The 24,307-nt window shown below is 46.1% G+C and overlaps 3 long non-coding RNA genes across 12 annotated transcripts in view; 1 reads left to right on the forward strand and 2 right to left on the reverse strand.

Moving 5' to 3' along the window:
• Positions 1 to 216: 216 nt before the first annotated feature.
• Positions 217 to 7,580, reverse strand: LOC145532841 (uncharacterized). The gene is made up of 3 exons (XR_014073611.1): positions 7,340 to 7,580; positions 6,611 to 6,741; positions 217 to 2,622 (listed from the first exon to the last, which is right to left on the reverse strand). It is a non-coding gene; the product is annotated as an uncharacterized LOC145532841 (long non-coding RNA).
• On the forward strand, positions 7,277 to 24,272 carry LOC145532842 (uncharacterized). 4 transcript variants are annotated; one of them, XR_014073612.1, is made up of 5 exons: positions 7,277 to 7,516; positions 9,383 to 10,127; positions 11,049 to 11,376; positions 15,263 to 15,424; positions 23,055 to 24,272. It is a non-coding gene; the product is annotated as an uncharacterized LOC145532842 (long non-coding RNA). The 4 variants fall into 4 exon arrangements; XR_014073614.1 differs by lacking the exon at positions 23,055 to 24,272 and adding an exon at positions 15,907 to 16,285 and having other exon boundaries at positions 9,383 to 10,321; XR_014073613.1 differs by lacking the exon at positions 9,383 to 10,127.
• LOC145532840 (uncharacterized) overlaps positions 8,295 to 24,307 on the reverse strand; it is a 109,489-nt gene continuing 93,476 nt past the window's right edge. For 3 of the 7 annotated variants that reach the window (XR_014073606.1, XR_014073605.1, XR_014073607.1), the window contains one exon: positions 19,118 to 20,066. This is a non-coding gene — a long non-coding RNA (uncharacterized LOC145532840). Of the gene's footprint in view, positions 9,815 to 9,985; positions 10,066 to 16,195; positions 17,840 to 18,699; positions 18,831 to 19,117; positions 20,067 to 24,307 lie in introns of those variants that run through there. The other 4 variants (XR_014073609.1, XR_014073608.1, XR_014073604.1 and 1 more) reach the window with 3 other exon arrangements.

Here is a 24,307-nt window from a genome sequence, read left to right on the forward strand (position 1 = left end):
TTGTGTCCCTGACACTATGCCTGGGGAGTCTTGATATTAACCGTGGTATTCCAGGAAGTAACTTTTTGAATGTTCAGCATAAAATATCAGTGCCCCTGACCTGAACATGACCCATGCATCCTCCAGGCACCCAGGGACCTGCCCCACAGCCCCTTGGAGCTTCCTTCTTGATGGTATCTTCACCTCTATTACTTATAGCTGCTGAAGACTTCTCCATTTCATTTTTATTTTTTATTTTTTCAAAACTGCCCAGGGAGCAACTGGAATCCAAACCAAGATGAAAAAGCTTTAGATGCAAAAGTGCTATAAAAATACTCTTGGTTCCTGTTTGCTTTTTGAATTCCAGTAAGAACTCACTTTTATCAGTGAATTTTGAATCCCCAGACCTAACAACTCCCTAGTATGATATTTTGGGGTGCAATCACAAACAAAGGAATGTGGGGTTCACTCTGTGTTGCCAGCCCTGGAAGAGAATAAACACAATTACATGGCCTGTGGGAGAATTTTGGGGTTTTTATGCTTCAACAGGGACCCCCGGAGTGGAATTCTGCTTTTCACAGCTCATTGCTAAGTTGAGCAAACCTCTTCCTATGGGGACCTCAAGAATGTTAGAGATTCTCTCATCTAAAATGGTTCCAAGCTTGGTTTAATCCCTTATCTCTTCATGAGCTGTTTTGGCTCAAGCTGTTTTGATTTCACAGAACGGCTGAGCCTCTGAGATCCCGGCTCCGGCCTCCTCTCTTCAGTGGGTCTCTTAGGGCCTCTAGGCTTAATGTCTTCAATGGAGATCTTGTGGGATAATGTTTCCAAATTTGTTTTCCAGAGCCTCAGCCCCTGGGAGCGGACTTGCCTGGGTTTTGTCAGTCTCTGCCCGGCTCCTCCTGCCTCCTTTCCACGTCCTCTCCCCTCCTCCCCTTCCCACCTCCTCCATCAGCTGCTCTCTCCCCCGTTGGCTGCGTTCTGACTGCTGACCTCGGATAAACATAAAGGCTTTTGCTGCCTGTGTTCACTGGGGAGACTCAGAGGTGCAAAAAGCCAATCGCTAGCTCTTGGCCTCCTCCGTCTTTCACCAGCTCCTCAAATCTGGACAGTTTTAAAGGCTTTGTCAGTCCTCGAAACCTCTTTTCACCATTCCCTGGCCATTAATGTCCTTGCTAAAGGTGACCCCTGTAGACAAGACTCTCTGTCTTAGTCCTGGAGCCAGACTGGGTGTGTTTTCCTGCTGTATGGAGCCGGGAGCAGAGGGTGAGCTCACTAAGACCCCAGGCTAGGAAAGACCATTTCTCACTTCTGATGTGCTGGTCAGCCTAGAAAATACATAAGGATGAAGCAGGGGGTCTTTCTAGGTGGCCCATCCACCTCCAGTGCTGCCCGCTCTGCTACTGCAGACCCAGGTCCTGTTTTCTACTCTCTGGATTGCTGAACAAGTAGGAGCATTGGCCAGAAGCAAATGGGGCTGAGAACTTTGACAAATCCAGATTCCCTAGCAAATCAGATGAAGAGGAAGGTAACTCAGGGAGGAAGTGCATTATGATCCAGGCCCAGTGCCGCCCAGGCATACAGCTGGGTGATGACCTTATGCCGTCAAGTTACAACCAGGTTTCAAATGTGAGCCTCCACACCCTGGCTGGTACACTTCTCCCCTAGAAGCATTGGTCTTGAAGTCATGTGGGAAAGGAAGGAGCCTTCTAGCAGTGTGTTTCCCAGAGGCAAACACTCATCCAGGTAACTGGACTCCATTTAGAAGCACTTAGAAAACGGGGATTGCAGCCGGGGATTGGGAAGGTTCACAGACACAAACTCTGGGCTCAAGGAAGCCCCACTCTAATCAGAAAGACCAGCTGGGGAGCCTGGGCTTCTCCTACGCCTGATCCCCAGCCCCTTCTTCCCTGAGAATGTCTGGGCTGGGCCCTCAGGTTGTGCATTCTTTAGACACCAGGGATCATCCTGATGGTCCCTCAGGGAAAGGGAGTCCTAGAGTGAACACAGAATGTGGTGGGAGAAGCAAGAGGGACCATCTCACCCACCCAAAAGTGAGGAGAGAAGAGTGCAGAGAACCAGGGGAGTTAAGTCATTCATTCATCCATCTAAGAAATACTTATGGAGGGCCTAGGAAGTGCCAGCCACTCTTCTGGGTGCTGGGATGATGGTGGTGAACAAAACAGAGAAATAGTCCCTGTTCTCATGGAGATGATGGACCTTGGTCTCTGAATTGGGCCCAGCCTGAGAGAGGTAAAGGGTGTTCTAAAGACAGAGCCACAATGTGAGAGGCTTAGGTGATGGATGAGGATTGACTCTCCTGACCAGGGATGGAGGGCAGGGTACCAGATGAAGGCTCCCAGAGGTCAAGGCATCTGCAGAACAGACAGAGAGGAATACTGGGAGGAAGAGGAGGAGGAATGGAGGGGACAGGGAGGTTAAGATGCAGGCAGCAGAACACGCTGTGGATGACGAGGTTAGGGCTGTGACCACGGAAGCTGCGTTGGACTGGAGTGAAGTTCATGGAGGCTGAGTGATCAGCCAGCAGGTGTCAAGAGTGACTGTCAGAGAAGTGAAATCCAGGGACCTGCCCATCACAGGAAAGGAAGTCCTACACCGCTGCCTTGGGTTTGCATCTTCTGCCTGTAAAAGAGCAAATTTGTTATCAGCTGAATAAAACCAACCATTATTACCACTTCAAGCATTTGGGGTTTGTTTTCTTGCTCTTCGAAAGGAAGTAACCATGGGTAGGTATGTGTGTATCTCAGTTTCCCTCTGAAAACCAAGCTGTTACTGAGTTTGCCTCACAAATTGCAGTTCTTTCCTGTAACTAGTTTAGAATTGCCAGAAAGAAATTGCTGAAAAGTGCCAGTTTATTCCCTGCTCCATTCCTCTAGCTTAGGATGATGATTTTTTTTGTTAATATAGAAATTTCAGTCTTGACCTGAAATATCATACATATAAAATCCCCTGAAATAGACATGTTTGATCTTAGAGTTTGTTCTAAAAATAATACACTGATTAAGCTCTAGGCCCTTTCCTTGTGTATTTGTCAAATTCTGGTTCTTAATTGCAATTTTGCATAATATAAAATGGTCACATAACTTTCTGTTGGTTTTTTGGTTAGTCATTGCTTTGCCTTACTTTACAAATTTGATTACTGTTTTCAGATATCTTAAATTCTTTAAGGGAGTTGTGTTATTTGGGTAGATGAATACTTCTACTCAATAGGTCTCAATAGAATATCTATACTCAAAAGTGTTGACAAAGATGGGTGCATTTGTCACCCGTATCTCCCCAGAAACTTTCATTAGGAAGGGAAAGATAACAGAAGGAACAAACTTAGAGTCACAACATTTGATGCCAACATGTCTGAAGTTTCTGCCAGGGTCCCAGGACCCCTCTTTCAGCTGGTTCCCTTGTGTAGCAGCACACAGTGAGGGCTGGAAGGCCTGAGTTGCACCTTGGGTCTGCTGGCTTGCAGATGGCAAAGCCCTGGGTTCCTCAGTGTTACACTGAAAACAGAACACGCTCTCCCTCCCCCAGCCTCTCCACCAGGCTGGGCCTGTTCTAGGAGATCAAGGCCCATTATCTCTGAGAGAACAGGGTTGTTTATCTGTTTTGTGCACTACCATCGTCCCAGCCCTCAGAAGAGTGGCTGGCACATCATTGGCTCCTTACAAATATTTATCAGATGAATGAATGAATGACTTAACTTCCCTGGCTCTCTGCACCCTTATCTCCTCCATTCCGGGTGGGCAAGCTGACCCCTGCCTTTGCTCTATAGAGAGAACCATGTTCTGTGTTCTCTCAGAAGACTCCCCCCAACCCGGAGTGAATATCAGGATGATTCCTGGTGTCTAAATAATGCCCAGAGATTCTCAGTGAGGAACGGGTTGAGGGCTGGGTCGGGGAGCAGCCCAGGCTCCCTTGCTGGTCTTCCTGATAAGTGAGGGGCTTTGTGGGGCCCAGGACTGTGTCTATGAGTGCTTACTGGCTATGGCCACCATTTCACAAATGCTTATGTCTAAGGGTCTGCGTGCATGCATACAAAGTCGCTTCAGTCATGTCCAACTCTTTGCAACCCTGTGGACTGTAGCTCACTAGGCCCCTCTGTCCATGAGATTCTCCAGGCAAGGAGTGGGTTGCCATTTCCTTCTCCGGGGGATCTTCCTAACCCAGGGATCGAACCTGTGTCTCTTATGTCTCCTGCACTGGCAGGTGGGTTCTTTACCACTAGCACCATCTGGGAAGCCTCTCTAAGGGTCTCAGTTCAGTTCAGTTCAGTCACTCAGTTGTGTCCAACTCTTTGTGACCCCATGAACCACAGCACATCAGGCCTCCCTGTCCATCACCAACTCCCGGAGTTTACTAAGGGTCTAAGGGTCTGGCCCGCAGCAAATGCTTATCAAGCACAGCTGATACAGTAAGTAATGCAATATTGACATCTATGGGTCTTTTCCTCATCCCACACCCAGCGGCCCAGGAGCTTGCAACCTGTCCCCAAGTTCTGGTTCACAACTTCTCCCAGACAGTAGGATTCACATTGTATGGGAACCAACATTCTACCCTACAGACCATGAGGCAATAGCATGCACATGGGAAACCAAATAATCTTGGGAAAATCTTGTCCCCATGATCTATATGATTTTCCAAAGAAAGAACATATTTCGGAGGACAGAGCATTGGGTTTGAAGCCTGGGACTGTGCTTTGAGATCTGTCTTTCCTAGTGTGTGACGTAGGGGGACTCACATAGCTTCCCTCAGTAGTCCCACATCTGCAAAGAGGATGCTAGGAATAGCCATCTCCAGGGTTTTTATTAGAATCATGTATGAATATAAACACTAACCCCCAAAAGGATAAAATCAGAGCATAGGTGGGTTTCCATCATTGGTTGCTAATTAAGCTGTGTATTCCTTCCCTTACCTGTCACTGTCTCTCTCCACTTCTCCCTGGCCCACACACACACACAGCCCCTTGGTCATTTCACTGCATCTTCCAACAAAAGGAAATATAATAGACAGGCACTCTTATTTTAAATTTTTAATAAATTGTTTAATGGAAGTCATGGAAGGTTGTGTCTGCTTGGGTTGAAATGAGTCTGGGAGCATGCTGCATCTCACTAAGTTCAGCACGCCTGCCCTGCAGTTTCCATGGAGAGAGGCTGCCTGCGGAGCACACCTGTCTCCTGTCATGTCACATCATCATCTTATATTTGCAGGTTTTCGCTTCAAAATACTTGCATCCTGCTATACTACATGACCCCCTCTCATGTGGAAGTTTGCAGCACACGCTCGTTCAGCGCAGATCTGTGCTCATAACTGCATCGTCTCTGTGGCTTGGCACATAGACATAAATAGCTTTGGTGAGTTTCAGTCTCTTTGGATAGTAGCAGTTGTGTCTGCCAAGGGAGGCTGGACTCGAGCTGAGACTAAACCAATTAGCAGCAAGAACACTCTCGCCCTTCCATGCTGCTCCCTCATGGATGTTTGAATTTGCAGCATGAACAGTCCTCACAGGGACTGTGCCCTGTAATACCTGGGACCCTCAAAGCCCCACCTGGCTGCTGCCCCTCTGGACACAGCAGCCTCTGAGAGCCCTGGCCTGTCTGGGCTAAACCTCCCATGTCTGCTGTGAACTACTTTCAATGTGAGGTGCTCTTCCCATTGTTTCAGAGATTCCATCACTGTTGAATAGCTTGCTCACTCAGTTGTGTGTGACTCATGGTGACCCTATGGACTGTAGCCCACCAGGCTCCTCTGTCCTTGGGGATTCCCCAGGCAAGAATACCGGAGTGGGTTGCCATGCCCTCCTCCAGGGGATCTTCTTGACCCAGGGATCGAACCCACATCTCTTTACATCTCCTGCATTAGCAGGCAGGTTTTTACCACTAGTACCACTCAGGAAGCCCATCACTGTTGACTTCTGGCTTCTAATTGTAGTTTGAACCAGTAAAGCAAAGTCAACTGTTTTTTTTTTTTTTAATATTATTTCAATTATGTAATATTCTTTAAACTTTGAAACCTACTGAATATGTAAAAGCCCCCAATTTCAACTCAATGCTGAGCAGCTGCACCAGTGGTCAACACCTTCTGGGGCAGGGTTGGGGGAGGGTATAAGCCAGCAGATAGGCTGGAGAGGAAGAGCCTGCTTTGCCACCTCCAGATCCTCTGAGCTGCCTGGGCCTCAGAGCTGGAGCTCTGAGCACAATCTAGAGATGACTGGTTATCTCTTGTTTATCGGTGATCATTGAGTGGAAAATATTACTGGGTGGTGAACTGGCACAGCTTCAACTTGAAATGACTAAGCTTGCATGAGTCACAGATGCTGCCATATTTCAGGCACCATCCCCAGGTTTGGGTTCTTAACACCTTGTTTAGGGTTCAGGCTTCATTGAGGTAGGTCTTAAAGGTTGCCTATCCCCACGTCCTCCAGGGAGATGACCACCCTGAACACAGCATAGGCCTATGACAAGTTTGATACCCTGGGAAAGTGAGATTTTGCCTCCTGCTCATGGCCGGCTTTGCCCCTTGCTCATAGCCAGACCTGAGTTTTGTCTGACGATGGGGCAGTTTATTCCTTTCCTCATGCAGTCACTAAATCCCAACTCTGAAACCTTAGGAGATTTACCTTCAATAACCAGCAAGTCATCTTTCTCCGCTTTTGTTTCCAAGGGGGCAGGACAGCTGCCGTGTGGGGTGTATTCTTTGTAATTAGCTAAAAGGCTGTGTGTCTGCCTGTCACGTATAAATTCATGCCCACTGTAACAGACCAAGTAGAGAAATACTCAAGGTTAGAATTAGCACGTCAAGAACCAGAGCTGAATCTTTACCATTAGTCACTGTCCTGACCAAGAAAAGAGACCCAGAATAAAAATCTGTGCATCACATAACATCAAGTAAGCAAAGCAAAGGAAACACACTGTCACGGCTAAGGTGAGCTGCTTCTGCACTGACGGCTCCACTTTCTCTGCTGGAGGTGAGCTTGGTGCTGTGGGATCCAGGGAGGTATACGAGCCATCCTGGTGGAGGGGATGATAAAGGAGACCCTGAGTTGAATCCCACAGTTCAGTAGGATTTGGCTGTGAGGAGGGTGTGAGCTGACCATTCAGAGGGAGCTAGAAACATAAAACTCAAGGGGAGACAGGAACTCCAAGCAGCTCAGAGAGAGGGTGATGGACTAGGATTCCAGAGAGGCAGGCTGAACTGGATGGAAGGGTGTGACTTGCAAGTGAGACGTGCAGGAAGAATTTGAAGCAGAGGAACAACACGATCAGAAGCGCAGCTTATAAAGCTCACTCTGGTGGAGGAGTCTCAGGAGGGAAGAGGCAGCAGGAGAGCCAGGAACAAAGGGTGTTACCTTGGCATCTGGGCAGGAGAAGGAGACAGAACAGAAGAACGGAGAGATGACCAATGAGATGCGGGGGTCAGTGAAGTGATGGATGGGAGGGTGCATTTGGCCTCAAAGACTTCTGGCTTCAGCATCTGGAAGAACATCAGGTCCATTCATGGAGAAGGAGCCCACGGCGGGGAGCAGGTAGGCACGATGGGGCGGAGGGAGGATGGAGTGATGCCGAGTTCCACCAGAGGCGTGTTGCCCTGGAAGCTCCCAGTCCTTGGCTTCTGGTCATATGCTGTGGTCAGGCACGTGATCTAGTGCCATGTGTTTTGGTAGTTGTGACACCCTTTGTGCCCCCAGGGAACCCATTACCTCCACCCCTGAGGGGACATAGCAGAACTGGGAAAACCAGTCAGCTCTTGTTATAGTAGTTTAATCACTGTTGTGTCTAACTCTTAGGATCCCATACACTATAGCCCAACTCCTCTGTCCATAGGATTTCCCAGGCAAGAATACTGGAGCCAGTTGCCTCCAGTATTCTCGACCTCCCTCCTCAGTATATTCCTGACCTTCCTAATTCAGGGATTGAACTTGCAACTCCCACATTGTCAGGAAGATTCTTTACCACTGACCCACCAGGGAAGCCCATCAGCTCTTAGTATTTTCTGAATCACATCAACACAAAGGAAAATGTGAACGCAAAGCACACTGTGAAAATGCTATGTGCTACATGAGATTAAAAAGGCAACAACCTTCTTAATCCTAATAGAAAAAACTATAATCATTTTTGTTCCATGAAGCAAAAACTATAGCCCTGTTATAAATTCTGAAAGAGCTGACTGATGGTAATCAATTTTTGCTACATTAGTAAAAGCATCAAGATCCAGGTAGCCAACCAATAAATAATTAATAGTGCCTACTATGTGGAAAGGCATCTAGGAGATGCAAAGATGTGTGTGATAGACCACATCCTCAAAGAATTTGTAATTTTAATGGGCATTCATGAATACAAATAGCTATAGTTGAAGGTGTATATTTCACAAGAACTGCTAGCCAACTGTCAGCAAAACCCCAGATGGAGAGATTAGCTCTGACTGGGGTGGTGAGAAATCATGAGGGGAATTAACAGAACTAAGTTCACTTGGGCTGAGGATGCCTTATGGACCTTTGAACACGAGTAGGATTTCATTCTAAGTGCGACACAGGGTCTTTCTGCCTCCATGAAAGAAGAAGGTCACAATCAAGTGTCAAGTATATACATTAGGTCAAACCACATGAAACAGCCATTTTTTACAGGTTAAAACATAGTTGAGGGGTTTCCCTGGTGGTTAGGTGGTAGAGAATCTGCTTAGCCTTACAGATTTGGGTTTGATCCCTGGTCCAGGAGGATCCCACATGCCATGGAGCAACTAAGCCTGAGCACCAGAACTATTGGGTCTGTGCTCTGGAGCTCGGGAGCAGCAACTATTGAAGTCCATATGCCCTAGAGCCCGAGCTCTCCAACAAGGGAGGCCTCTGCAATGAGAAGCTCACATATTGCAACTAGAAAGTAGCCCCCACTTGCCACAACTAGAGAAAAGCCAGAGCAGTAATGAAGACCCAGCACGTCCAAAAAAGAATAAAAATATAAAATCTAGTTTTAAAAAAACAGTTGAATATTGGCAATCTCATGGAGCTCAATATTATCATAATATTTGACCTGAGACCTCAGTTCCAAGAATCTCCAGCACTTGCTCTGGATCCCGAAGCCTGCTGACGAGGCTTTGACTGGTGAGGTACCAGCATCCTCTTGTCCTTCATATCCTGAGGGAGGCGTTCCCAGGAGCCCACTTATTTCACTGGAACAAATTCACTGGAGTCCTACGAACAATTTGGAAAGTTCACTGGTGGCATCTACCAGATTCTTGTGGATAATAAAGGATAATCAATACAATTAGGTCATGATCCTGATGGCAAATGTCCCTGGCAGGTCTTGAATCTGAAATTCTCACTAAAACCAAGGCTCTTAAGTCTCAACAGCTTCTAAGAAATCCACATTAATTTCCTGTTCAATCTTTTGTGCAGGAGATTAATCATGAGAACATCTCCATCGTCCCAACTCTACTCTGCTAAAACTTGCCCAGGGTTGAAGAGTTTGAGCTCGGACTTGCACCCGCAGAAGTGTCCTCTAAGGCCAGGCTGAGTCAGGCTTTTTGAATCACTCGTGCTTTTTGGAGCCAACTGATTTGATGTGGTCCACTGTTGGGAACGCAATGATTCCCGGAAGTTGAGGTCATGAACTGGAGCATATTTTTAAAACTGTTTTAGAAAACCATTTCAACATCCGGGTAGAGTTGAGAAAAACAATTTTTCTGATAAATAATTGAAGTAGTTACATTCAGGCCCTGCCCAGGATTGTGGATTCAACTACAGCATGAAGATGAAATTATTGTGCGCAGCTCATTTAAATTCACCGCTCAGATGGCCTTGTTTTTTTTTTAAAGGGACAGCGTCCTTCTGGAATTAGAAAGAAAATTACTCTGAGAAACTCAAAGATCCCACCAACATTTTCAGACATTACTTCATTGGCCCTGCAGCCCTTTCATGGCTCCTGTTTGGCTTTGTTCAGAAGCCGAGGTAAAGGGCAGAGTTGAGCCAAAGTCACTCCCAGCACTGGCTGAGACATACCTCAAAGTGGATGGTGCACAGTCTGGTTTGTGACAGAGAAAACACTGCCTCAGCAGCTTGGATTAGCCACTGCGCTCCTTCTGTGAGCAAGAGAGAAAAAGGAAAATACAATTAGAGCTGATTTTAGCGGTTGGACAGCTTGGTGAGTGGAGCCTGGGGCCCGTGGGGGTCCCCGGGGGCCCCCAGCCGCCACCCTACATGGGCTGGAAGGACATTTGGGCCTTGGGTCAACTCTTCAACAAGAGCAGTCCAAGATTCTGTTCCCAAGCCATGGTCCAGCTTCCTGCTTCTACTCACAAAGACGTGAATCCCAAGGGGGTGAAGGCCTCTTCCAAGGTCATAAAGAGTTGGTGGCTCGCCAGTTCTCTTGGTTCCAAAGGACTGGGTATGGGGGTGGGGGGGGGGAGTGAGTGGGTAGGGGAAGGAAGAGAAAAGGGGAAGAATGGAGACAGAGGGATAGGAGAAGATGACATGTTGGGAGAGGAGATGCTTTCATGTCCCTGGCAGTGGCCTGTGGCCTGCTGACCACCTGTGGAAACGAGCACCATGGGAGGTGGCTCAGGACCCCCAGGAAGCAGGGGCCTTGGCACTGCCCCTGCAGGAATGGGAACACCAGGGACTGAGTGCCACCCCGCCCCAGGCCTGTGTGCACATTACCTCCTGCAGGAAAAGTGGGGGGCTGGTTTTATAAGTGAGTGAACGCCTCTGCCGCGTGTCCGCTACCGCAGCCAGGACTGCATGGGGCCCAGCCCTCCCTGCACCCACACACACCCACCCGTGGACACGTGTGTCACAAATGCCCACAGGGCCCCCTGGGTAGAGGAGCCCTGAGCCAGCAAAACAGGGGGATGTTGATCCTGGTCAACATGGTGATACGTTTCCTCTCTGCTGTGATCACAACTAAGACTCTCCCATATTGTTGAAAAAACAAACCAGATCAAGGCAGCTGGGAGGGCAGTGACATCATCTTCTCCAACAACCTGGCCCCACACGTCCGTGACTTCCTGGGACTGGTGCGGTTTTTAGAGGGAAAGGACAGTGTTTTGTTTCATTTGTTTTTCAGTTGAGTGGCAGGTGGTGAAGGTTTTTTGTGGACTGACCAGACCTGAAGGAATGGTAGCCCCGTCCTGAGCTTTGTGCCACAGGGGGCTGGCAGCACTAGTGGAGGACCCCCCGTGGGTGACGGATGAGGGGCCGTCCAGGACCTGCAGGCAACACGAAGCATCAGAAGCAGCAGAGCCTGTGGCATCACACTGCCCCCCACCCTTCGGAGTCACAGCAGCACCTCTCCCGCAGGCATGAGAGACTTGAGGTTCACGTGCACATGATTGCAAAAGGGAAGTCCTCTGGGCAAGCATCGTGGTGCAGAGGGCCCTGCAAGGACATATTCGGTATTGCTTCGCTCATTAACTGTTTTTTCTAGTAGTTAGTCGTTCAGTTGTATCCAACTCTTTGCGGCCCTGTGGACCATAGCCTGCCAGGTTCCTCCTCTGTCCATAGGATTCTCCAGGACAGAGGAATTCTGGAGTGGGTTGCCATTTCCTTCTCCAGGGGATCTTCCTGATCAGGCACTGAACCCCCATCTCCTGCACTGCAGGCAGATTTTTACTATCTAAGCCGCCAGGGAAGCCCTAAGTGACTCCCAAATAGACCATGCCGCCAAGGTAGAAGGTCCCCTGATTGATGTCTCTTCTCTCTGGGGCTTCAGGGAGCAGTGCTGACAGCCCCACTCCCCTATGGGCTTAAGTACTGCAGAGATCTGGGCACAGGTTAAAACGAGGGCAAGAGACAGAACAGGAAGTCTGCACACGCCTGGCAGGCAGGAAACGGGAGCTTATCTTCTATTCCTCCTGCCGCCCAGGGCAGGACCCACACAGAGGATGCGACAACCCAGATTCGTGGATAGTTCGTGGGAAGAAAGGGTGAACAGAATGGGGGTGTTTCCTGGACGCCTGTCTTGTACGCAGGGAAGGCCCTGCTGGTCACTACACCCTATCTGCCTCCCTTTCACAAAAGATGCACTGATCCCACTCTTGCCCCTACTGGTAAATTCTGAACTGACTTCCTAAGGATGTGTCAGATCTCAAAAGGAGAGAAAGAGGGCTTGGCTAAAGGAAGCTCTGTCATGCTCTCCTTTCATAGAACGAGCAGGAAGTGGAGGCAGAGACACGGTGTTTGGAAATAGATCAAGCAAAGGGAATGGCCTGGAAAAATCACCTTCCATTTGCCTTCAGAGGCTATTAAGCACGAAAGGAAATTCCCAAAGGAAGAGTGAGGTATCTGTCCCCGCCCATCTCTGCAGACAGCCTAGATGCTCAGAGCTCTGGAATGATTCAGGTGGGTGGCCCCTGCTAGGGCAGGGAAAGAAAGAGGCCACTATGCATGCTTCCTCCACCCACTGGCAGGTGCCCCTCAGCCCTGAGCTTTGTTGTTCCATGCAGACTTTACCAGGACAGAGACTCGATTGGAGCATCATTTTTCACGTACTAGAAGTAACTTCATCAGCGTTACCAGAATCTTCTTGGTGCTTTGAAAATAATGTCCCAGCTTCTCCACACTTTCCAGGAATGATGCTATGAAGGAAGAGGTGCCTGCAGGTTAGGCCACCACCTGGATTGTGATATTTATGCCAAATATTCCTCTGCAGCCCTGAATATCCCAGCTCCATTTTTGTGGCTCAGCATCTTGCCTGTTCATCTTACTTTGTCTCCGAGCTCTGATGACTGGGCAGTGCACCTATTAATCTTAAATGAAATCGAGTCTCCACCACTTCCATTTGAAAAAGAAATCACTTTGCCTCTCCCATTTGATTCCACAGCATAAAATATGTATGATTCCTCTGGCCCCTCCACTCCCCTGGCTCCCATCGATTCTTTCAGTAGCACTGAGCACTCACTGGAGGGAAGTACTTCCTGTCCATCAGGGATGAGCCCAGGATGACAGCATCCCCAGGGTCCAGCTGCTCCTTGTCCACTGGGTCTGCAGCAAAGCTCCTGCTGCTCCCACTGGGGTCTCTTGAGGGTTTCCAGGCCACTCTGCAGATCACTGTCCCTCGGGCTCTGGGTCCTGATTTCACTTCTTATTTTGTACACCTGCTACACACAAACACTACAGACATCTTCTGCGACTTCCTAAAGAAGCTGCCTGCCAATGCATGAGACAAACAGACTTGAGTTTTGGCTTTGGGTCAGGAAGATCCCCTGGAGAAGGGCATGACAACCCACACCAGTACTCTTGCCTGGAGAATCTCAGGGACATGGCGGGCTACAGTCCATTGGGTTGCAAAAGAGTTGGACATGACTGAAGCGACTTGGTACACACACACATACTCTGACTCCAGGGACTGAGTCAGGGCAACTGGGGGTGTGTCTGTGGAGCCACGAGGGCTGGGATCTCTAAGCCGCTTGGTTGACCCCAGGGTGGTGGGTTCTTCCAGAAGAGAGAGCACCCACATTGCTGTTCTTGAGTCTTCCTCCTGCCTTTCATAAGTCACTCCTGCTGGTCTTTGTACATTACTCCTGACTTCACTATACATCAACACATAGTAGGTGTTCAATAAACCCTGAATGTGTGGGTTTATGCTCAGCATCCTCCACATTCTATTTTTGCATCTTCTTAGCATCTCAAGTGTTTTCCCTAAGAAAGAACACCTCTCTCTCCTCCCCTAGCCAACACCATCAAAACATACCTGTCAGGTATCCCGAACTCCCGCGCTTTGCTAACTGTGTAATTAATTGCTGTGCAGTGGTTCAAAACAAGAGTTTTGGAGTAAAACAGACTTGGGTTCAAACCCTTGCTCTTACAGTATATCCACAGAACCTGGGACAAGCTATGTAACCCCCTGAGCCCTTATCTTGGAAGCAAGAATAACAATAGTGACTAATCCATCAAGTTGTCACTCATTCAGCAGGGATTTTATGAGATGTTGCAAAAAAAGAGGTCAGCCAAGCACATCCTACATGCCCAGTACATGTTAATTATTACAGCCACTGCTTTTCTTGAGTTAATCCATGTATCCAGGGTACATTTGGCCTTTACTGAACATCCCATAGGCCAACTATGCCACAAGACTATGGGGACAGCACATAAGTTAGTAGTGGACATTTTGTTCAGCCAGAGGGAGAGATTTGAGGGTAAGTGATACTCTGGACAGACACCCCTCAACACCAGCAATGGAGTGTTACCTCCTCTTGTCCTGATTAAGGAAAGCAAAAACCAGAAGCCTTGATCCTGGGCTGGAAGGTAAACTGAGTTTGTCCAGCCCTTCCCTGTGCCAAGACAGCAGGATGGGGAAGAGACAGAACAAATTGAAATCTGATTCTGAGTCAGTGGGGCCCATGTCAGTCATGAAGTTATTTTAAGTGGTGGCAACAGGAGTTGGGTTTGAGGTGGCTTTGTTGTATTCTCTGCCCTGAGAAAGCTGGAGAACATAAAAGAAATAATTAAAAGTCACTCCAGCTAACCTGGTATATTCCCCTGAAAGCTCACCAACAAGGCTCTCATTTGCTGTACAAATGTCTACTGAGCTGAGACGGAGCCCTTCCTGCAGGGGACTCTGAGAGAGGCATTAGCTGTGCCCCTTGCCGATGTGAAACTTCTGGGTCGTCTGGGAAAGGGCTCAGCAAACAGAGTTGTTTCGTGCAGCTTCATTTGCCCAACCAGTGTCAGCATGTTATTGCCTTAGAATGCATTCTGCAGGGCCAGGCTGGCACTTTCTCCATCTGTTTACATTTAGAATGGGACTCGCTGCCAAAGATTTGAGTTCCCTGGATTGTGGAATCCAGAAAGCACAAGCCAAAGGCTAGAAATAAAAACAAATTGAAAAACTACTCATAGCTTAGTTGGATTCAGAAGGACCAGTAATTTTCCCCTAGAGCATTCAGTCCCAGAGAGGAGGGTCTTCTTGGCAGAAAACCTGAGTGGGCTTCACAGGGTCCCTCCCTAAGTTTATCACCTTGACTGCTCTTCTCCACAGCCACTGGGCCAGGGACTCCTCCAGGCTGGCTGGGATGTGTTGAATTCTTCTTAGTTATCCCAGCCTGGTGTCTGGGCTTAAGAAACACTGGTAGGTGGAGTGAATAAATGGATTACAGTCAGTTCTTTGTGATGGTTTTCAAACATGGCTACAAATTCTTTGACAGTCCTCCATTGAGAAGTAACATTGGTGTTCCCTCCCCTTGAATCTGGATGGGATTCTGACTGATTCCACAGTCCTAGTTAAGCAGAAGTGACACTTGTGTGATTTCAAAGCCAAACAGCTTTTGTCTTTGTTCCTAGAGCCACATGTAAGATGTCTAGCCACCCTGAGGCTGCCGTGTTGGAGAAGCTGATGCAATGAACACCTGAAGACATCTCAGCTGGACCTAGAGAGAGATGCATAACCTGGCCCTAGACATCAGACATGTGAGTGAAGACGCCTGCTGATGGTTCCAAGATCGCGTAAGTTACTTCCAGACTTCTGAATCTTCCCCACAGTAGAGCAGACACAAACCGCTCTATGCCCTGTCTGAATCCCTGACCCACAGAAGCCAAAAGCATCATAAAACTGTGCTTGCTTGTACCATGAGGTTTTAGGGTATTTTGTACATGACAGTGGATGAACATAACATTCTTCAAGACACAAGGCAGGAGGCTCGTGCTACACCATCCCTTTCCAGTTGGCAAAAATCCCTACAGTCAGGAAGTTGATCTTAAGAAAACTTAAATGCCCTCTTCAAAATGAAGCCCATAACTTCTTTATTTGACCTCCAAAGAGATGGGTAACAGCTGGTTCCCACTCACACTTTATCATAGGATTTTATATCCTTGAAGATATTAAGAAGCTTTTCAGCTTTTTCCTCTTTGGGTCAAATGCTCTGAAATCTTTGCAGATCTTTCATCTTTCTTCATTTTACCTTGTATTTGTCATCCTCTAAAAACAGATGCCAACAGCTTTTTTAAAGAGATGGAGAACACCATCATGAAATGAGAGACTTTGACCAAAATGACAATCCTTTCGGCATTTAAGGCACTTCATAACATACAGACCATTTTCACCTGTAGAATCCCCAGATTCCCGTAACCACCCCTTGACATGAATGAGGTGGACATTTATTTAAGCTCCTTTCTCAGATTCATACTTGCTGAGATGAGAATAGAAAACAAACCTCCTTAAGTTGCAAGTCTATGAACAAAGACAGGAAATGAAAAGAAGACGATCTTCTGCAGTGCTCAAATAGAAGATTATTTTCTCTTTAATTTTTGTTGATTATAATTTTGTCTTTTCAATAAACAAAATCAGAACATTTAAAAAAAAAGAAATTCTAAGTCTCTATAAAGTGTTTGTACAGTGTTGACCTATTTTGAACTATGTCATTTTAAACATGGGCTTCCCTGGTGGCTGAGTGGTAAAGAATCCACCTGCCAATGCAGGAGACACAGGTTCAATCCCTGGGTTGTGAAGATCCCCTGAAGGAGGGCATGGCAACCCAATCCAGTGTTCTTGCCTGGGAAATCCCATGGACAGAGGAACTTGGCAGGCTAGAGTCCATGGGGTTGACTTAGCACACATGCAAGCATTTTAAACATAAATAACTCAAATTGTGGGCACAACAGAAAACTACATAGTGAATGATCTTCTCATTGCTGTCATTGATTTTCATTTTTTATTGTTCTAGAAGAATGGTAGAAAATGTGTTATGGTCAGAATTAAAAATAGAAATATATTGCATACCAGTGGAGTAGCCTAAAAAAATGTACATGTATTTTTCCAGTTACCAATTGCCAATGTATTCTGTTACATAGATAACGTTAAGTATTAGGCTCTGGAGAAGCAGCAGGATTTCATGGGTTCCATGCTACACCTCCATCAACAAGGCACTTGAGTGAAATTCCCACTGTATCTAGTCTTGTGTTCACACTAGAATGTAGCAAGCAAGTCAGGACATAATGGCCTATGCCCCATGAAGTCAATATGTGTTCACACTTACTCTCAAGGTCAGACCTTTTGGAAGCTTTAATAAGGCCAACAGCTAGACAGGCTGTGTATGTCTATGTCCTGAATAGGGCAAAAGGAGGAGGAAATTGTTGGTGATCAGAAGAGAGGAGGGTGAAGATGGAATAGAAGGTGGATGAAGCCAATTGTTATTCCTACTTAGTGATGTGAGGCTACATTCTCAGGATCACATCTAAAAAACAGAGTGAAGAGACTCAACGGGACACTGTGCCGTGTTGAGATGGCAAAGATCACATCATTCTCCATGATGCCTCTCAGACAGAGCCAAGGAAACCTGATTCCAAATCTCTGCTGGAGGGCTGGCAGGGGGTTCAGAATCAGTATGTCTATCAAGTCTTCCAGGCAATGCTGAGGCACACAGAAATGAGTGGCTCACCTGTCATCAACAGCTCAAAAAAAAAAAAAAATCAACAGTAACAAAAAGTAATGTGAGTTTCAAAGAGATTCTGTTCAAGGGCAACTAAAATAGTCACACTTGAACCTCTGACTCCGGAAGCAGAGTCTTTTCTTCATTGCCTCAACCTGGGGTTAAGTCTTTGTACTTTCCTGAACCTCAGTGTCCTTGTGCATAAACTGAGATGACTAGTTGGACTACATCAGCCTTGAGAACTCTTTCATGTCTGATGTTTGACGTTGTCTTGAATGAAACAGTTGGCCACATCCAAGTCACCTGGAATCAAGCTGCCATTTTGGATCAGAGAAACTTGTTCAGACTTTGGGCCAAATGGTCTTCTAGTGGTCTCTGAATCCCCCCACAGGGAGGACTAAGCCTATGGCCCACGTATATTGAAATCTAGTTGAATTCTAGTTGGCACTGTATCCAACAGATCTTGCAAAGGCGATTGCCACCAGCAACCCAGCTGCAACGGAAAGGATGTGGGTACAAACCCTTCAGACTTGGGTGTGTCACTTTAGACCAGGCCAGAGCCATCAAAGCATCATGCTCTCCTCCACCCTTTCCGACTGCCCCAAGACTGGCACAGTGCTTAGTAAGAGCGAAAGTAACACTTGACTATCTGGGGGCCAACAGTCTTTTCTAGGTGGTTGAAAAATGTGCCAGACAGAGCTGCCACCAGAGAGAGAAACTTTTCACAGCCGAAAACAGAAACTTCTGCTGTCTGGTGTGCCAGCATCCAGGCCTGGCCCTGTGTTTCACTGGACCACGTTGCAACAAGTGATAAGGGTACATTTACTGGCAAGGTTTGACTACAAATCCTTATTTTAATCTGTCATTCTGAAATATGTAATGGCACTTACTTAGGCCAGAAAGCCTTCTTTTGCCTAACCATGTTTTAGAGATAAATTGGCAACAAGAGGAGCCTGCACTGTTGGGCGCTGTTTGTCAGCTGATTCTACTTATCAATTTATCAGTGCCATTCTGCAAGAAATAGTCTCCACTTTAGAGATGACACTTCATACATAAGAGGGAAGCTTTCAGTCTTACTCGGCTGCCAGCCTATTACATAAGAGAATGTGTCACCCAGCCTCAAATAAAGCAGAAAGGCTGTGTATGTAGGTGACACCAAAGCCAACATGTGCTTAGCCAAAAAGTGATTCAATGCCTTCAGAATGTGGCTTTACAGAATGAGATTCTGTAGGAGTCAGAGGTCGAAAGTGGGAGAGTGCGGGAGAGAGAGCTGACAGCTCCCTAGCTCTGGGCAAGCTGTTCTCAGTTACATAAGATCAGGGAGGAGACACTGAAGGATGAAAACTCTCTTACCCTTAATCGCTCGAATCAGTTGCACTCTTTGACTTGATTATATGTGTCTGTTTCCCATCCCCTTCTGACTCCTTCCTTGGGCTGCAGAATGGGCTTAATTAGCTGGCTTGGTCATCAGTTATCAACTGTAACTGAGATAAATGGCAGTTAGGGGGTGGTGGGGAAAGGGGTCCCATCTGTGAAGCCTCAGTGACTCTCCAAGCCAGACAATTAATCAAGAGCAAAGGGAGCCAGACTTCCCTGGTGGTCCAGAGGTTAAGGCTTCGCGCCGCTGACACAGGGGGCCTGAGTTCAATCCCTGGTTGGGGAATCCCACATGCCACAACTAAAAGTAAGACCTGGTGCAGCCAACTAAATAAAAATAAATATTTTCTGTAGGAAAAAAAAAAGAGCAAAGGAAGACCATGGGCGATTTTCATTCAAAGATAGCAAAGCAGTCTTTATGAGAACGCCTCAGCGTAACACAGAAACCCTGAGGTACTTTCTAGGTCTGTCTGGCTCTGGACTGAACGATTTATGCCATGTATTAATAGTCTCTCTGGATCTGTCTTGAAAAGTGAGGCTAATACATGTCTTCTGCAGGAAAGTACTGGTGAGGAATAATAATGAATTATTAAGAAGTCCTTTCCAGTATCAAAGTGGTGATGTAGCAATAATAAGCTTTGACCAGAAGCCATCTGTTTCGTGGGGTAGATGCTTTAATTGCTCCTGTTCGTTATTAAGCTGGTGCTGGAGTTGCAGGAGGGCCGAGGTAAGAGCTTAGGTGGTCTTGTGAGACGGTGGAGCGTGGGCTTCTGCAGACGTGCAACACTGCCCTCTATCGGCAACAGGCGTATTCACACGCCTCTGAAGCCGACCAGCCCTTCAACCAAAGCTCGGCGTCCCTGTCCCTCTCAGAGGAGGTCGAAGGAGCGAGGGGGGAGAGCGAGGGGGGAGGGCGAGGGGGGGTGCTGGTGTGCAATCCCCCGTGACCAGCCCACGCAGCGAAGGGCTCCTGCTTCACCGAGTGTGGTGCGTGTCCATTAGAAAGCTCCTGAGCGGCAGTCTTATTCCCTGGGATTTTAAAGAGCCACATTTCTCAGTGTTTGACATCCACGGGACGTTTAGCAAATGGAGTGCCAGATGGAGCTCCTGGCTCTATTTTCTGTAAGACACTTGAGAGTCAGAACCCTCTGGATGTTTGCATTTGGTGGGCTTGCTCCCAGGAGGGCTGGCCATGGCTCAGTGGACGCTCGGCATTCTACAGCGGCCTGCTGAATTAGGAGAGGTCTAGGGTGCCTATGATGCTGTGGATAAAAGCGTGGTCGTCATTGACTCCAACATGCAGACACTTGCTTCTCTTACAGTGCCTGACTTTCTGCAAGCCACTGCAAGAAGGCAAATGATAATTGATTACCACCTTCACAAGCCTCCAAAAGGGCCAGCATCAGTGCCCCCATTTCACACATCAGAAAACTGAGGCTCAGGATGGTGAAGGACTTGCCCTCAGTTCATGGTACACATGATCAGAACTACACAAACACAGGAAAGTGATTACATCTCAGGCTTCTCTTGAAGCTCAGCAGTGCTCCCCACACCACTTTCTACATGACCACGTGTTCATATAGAAATTATCTTGGTGATTTGGTGTTAATCATAATTCACAGTCATGTGAATCATAGCCCAGGATTATAGTCCTTTGAAATTGCTTTATTAATCACTGTATGTGTGAAGGCTTAGAGAAAAATCTCAGTGGTGATATTCTGAGAGCCTTTGATAAGCTCAAAGTTGTCCTGTAATTATAACGAAGAGACTGAGTCCATCAACAAGGATTCTCTGAGAATGAACGTTTGGATTTTTTTTTCCCCTGCCATTGCCAGGGTCTGTATTCAGGCTGGTAGATGTCAGGTAGCTTTATTAAACTGGTGTGATACCACATGGCTGTGGTTCTTTGTCCTTTGCAGTGACTATCTAAAATTCTAGAACCGTGATTCATCCCAGAGGAGTTTTCACTCATATTGTACAATGACCAGAAAGAGTTTGGGACTCAGAGTGTTGTGAAGCAGGCATGGCCCCGTCCTTCTGAAGTTTGCATGCTGCTATTTTTACAGATGTTCTCCTGGGCTCCCACCTTAATTCAGGTCAGGGGAGTTACTGGGACATGAAACTGCATTTCCTCTGTGTCCCCCCTTCCTGCACGGTTGACTTCAAGAGCAGATATGCTCCGCCAGCCAATGCCTGAGTTGTTTACCACCTCAACCCGAAGATGCAGTCGTTACCTGTTTTTGCTGGCTCGAGAAAAAGGGCTGCCTCATAAATATTTGGGGAGATGATCTGTATTTCTGGGGCATCTTACCTTTGCCTGGACTGAGACAGCGATACCTCCTTCCTTAAGGAAATGCTTAATCAGCCTCAGGCTGCTCTTACAGAAGGATCTGTGACCTGTGTTCCAGCTTAAGATGATTTCTCACCACGCCACACAAACTAAACAGCCCTTCTTTTGTTCCAAAACAAAAACCTTTATCCCACATGACTCTTTCAACAACAACAAAAGAACATTTTTACTTTTTCAAGTAAAATTGATAATAATAATAAAAAAACAAAAATCTTCCATTCATATTTGTTAAGCTTCCCTGGGCTCCCCTATATTAAACTAAGTGAGTATAGTTTCAACAGATGTTAGCTTCGGAAGTTTTAGAAAGAATCTGTTTCAACCTTCAGGTTAACATGGAAATCCATTCTCTTCATATATACTTGCATGACCATGAGTCCTGTCTTTAAAAGGTTGTCCATCTCATTTCTGGAAAAAACTCTAATAAAGCCTAATCCACAGGAAAGGGCTTTCTTTCACTGAACTTATATCTTATATGGGTTCCTTACACATATATTCACAAGAAACAGGAGAGTAAACTACAAGACTCAAGAAGAGGTCATTTCTGTGAAATGATAGCACAAGGAACAACAGTTGATAGATTTGATCAACCTTATTAATTGTGAAAAAAGAAGTCTCACAGAAGGAGCCTTGGCAAACCCCCAAACTGATCCTTTCTGTGTTTGGTGATGGTCTAGAGACAGTTGTGGAATGTGGGATTTTGGTCTAACTCGAGCACAGAATGATGTGAGCACACACCCAAGGTAAGTGAATCTCTAGTGAATAGGTCCGTGCAGTCTCCAAAAACCAAGCACAGGACTGTAATGAAAGGAAGTGTTGACAGACAAGTTATAACACACAGCCAGCCAATTTCTGAACACAGTGTTTTGGCTGACTAGCCTTGGACATGGGAAGAATTATGTTACTCAATTTACAACTTATTAAAGAAGCAGAGAAGCCGTTGATACAGATGGCTGGTTCTATATCAAAGAAGACCAGGAGAGGTGATATTACAGAGCTTCTATTGAGCTAACTGTCAGGCAGTACTTAACTCACTTTTACCCATACCTAATCATTAGACAAGAATGAATTTTCAAAAGGTAGAAAAAAAAAACTAAAAGCCTGCAGTATTCTTAGTAAGCCAAGACGTTGTTCTCTTGTTCTCTACAAAAGCTTAGACATGCTGATGGAATCTGTTTCTTTCCTTAGGCGAGGCAGTAATGAATTTTTCACACGGTATGTGTGTCTCACCATCAGTTGCCTACGACAGGCAGGGTGCAATGCCTCTGTGAGGGGGGGGGGCCAAATTGAAAATATATGATGATGTTTTATGCTGATAGATGAACTCTACCCCCCAAATACAACATAAAAACTACTACTGATTCACCAGAAGCAGCACACGGTACCTTACGTACAGTTGATGAACATTTTTAACTGTCAGCCCCCAAAACAGGCCCCAGCAATGTTAAGCAGGAGAAGAAAAGAGCCATCCCATGCTGCAGAAAGAGCCAAAAGCCTCATACTGTAGTCATGAGTCTGATTTTGGTAGTCTTGCAGAGGCCTAATTTGCCTTGTCTACAGAAAGGGGAAACCTGGATTTTTCCAAGATTTGTTCCACCCTTACGGTCTGTGATTTTATCTTCTTGGATGAATAACTCCAGCACCTAGCAGTGTGAAACAAAAGCCATCAAAAAACCCTCATAAGCCTTAGGTCCATAAGCAGGCTTCTGGATAATGTATTTCGGAAGACGAATAGGCTCTTAGCCCCCTCACTGCTGTGTGGGTGTGAATTAATCACCACACCACTGAGTCATCTCTGACCTTAGAGAGACTTAAATTTCTTTCACTTTTATCCCTTTGTAAGTGGTGATAACCTGTCTAACCAACTCCTTACCAACCAGATCTGACTCATAAGAATTAATCTTACATTTTCTATTCTATGGAAGTGAGTGTTCTAAAAATGTAACGAATGTGTGTTCTTTTTTTTTTTTTAATTCTTTTACAGTTTGGAGGGGAGGGGAAAATCTTAGTTCCCCATCCAAGGATTGAAAGCAGGCCACAGCAGTGAAAACGCGGAGCCCTAATCACTGGACCACCAGGGAACTCCCTGTTTTTTAAAACAACATGTCAACAACCTATGTGGTGTCATACATAAGTCAAACCATCAAGGAGAATATTTTGAGTGTACTCTGACTCATGAAGTAATTGCCAATTTTCTTTACAACCACAGTTCTTCAGATTTCTTTCTGAATTTCAGACTACTTATCAGAATAAGTCAACAGCTTGGGTCGTATTTCCTTTTCTCTGCAAGAGGATTTCACATGGTGAGATGGGATTTCCTTTATTTAAGATGCTTGGAAAATCTGGAATGGTCTCGCTGGTTCATTTCTGGAGTGGGAGAATCCAACCAAGAGCTGAAACTGACATTATGCATAAAGGATGTCTTTGGCATGGCAGTAATTTATACTTCACATGTGACAAGTTAATGCCGAGCAGTTGTTCAGTCCATGCAGAAGCAAATTTCACAGAATATAAATTCCTGAGTCAGGAACACCCTGACGTACTTCAGACCTAGGTAACAGGCCAGGCTCATCTCCAGAACAGTTATGTATGGGGGCAATTGTTGGGCGATTCATGAAAAGCACAAACAGTTCCCTGGAACTTTCCAAGACTCTTCAGCTACAATTCGGTTTCTTTCCTCCTGTTTAATTTGACTCATCTATCTGGTGACCTGTTTTTGTCAAATTTTCACATTTCAGGATAATAAATTGTGTCTCTCATATTAATATCATCAGAACAAGATATGAAGCTATGGATGACATTTTTATTTGATGCTAATTCCTCCATAACTATTCTTCACCTTCGAAAACCCAACCATAGCTTTTTTTTTTTCAATTTTTAAATTGAACTATAGTTGATTTACAATGTTGTGTTATTTTCAGGTGTACAACAAAGTGATTCAGGTATACATATACATATTCTTTTTCATATTCTTTTCCATTTTAGGTTATTACAAGGTATTGAATATAGTTCTCTGTGCTATACAGTAGGTCCTTACTGCTTATCTATTTTATATATAGTAGTGTATATCTGTTAACCCCAAACTCCTAATTTATTCCTTCCCTGCCTTCCCTTTTGGTAACTATAACAGTGTTTTCTATGTCTGTGAGTCTGTTTCAGTTTGGTAAATAAATTACTCTATCATTTTTTTATATTCCACAAATAAGTGATATCATACGACATTTCTCTTTATCTGAC

Source organism: Giraffa tippelskirchi, chromosome 13, assembly GCF_054371585.1.
Source record: "Giraffa tippelskirchi isolate mGirTip1 chromosome 13, T2T-mGirTip1v1.2.pri, whole genome shotgun sequence".
NCBI lineage: Eukaryota > Metazoa > Chordata > Mammalia > Artiodactyla > Giraffidae > Giraffa > Giraffa tippelskirchi.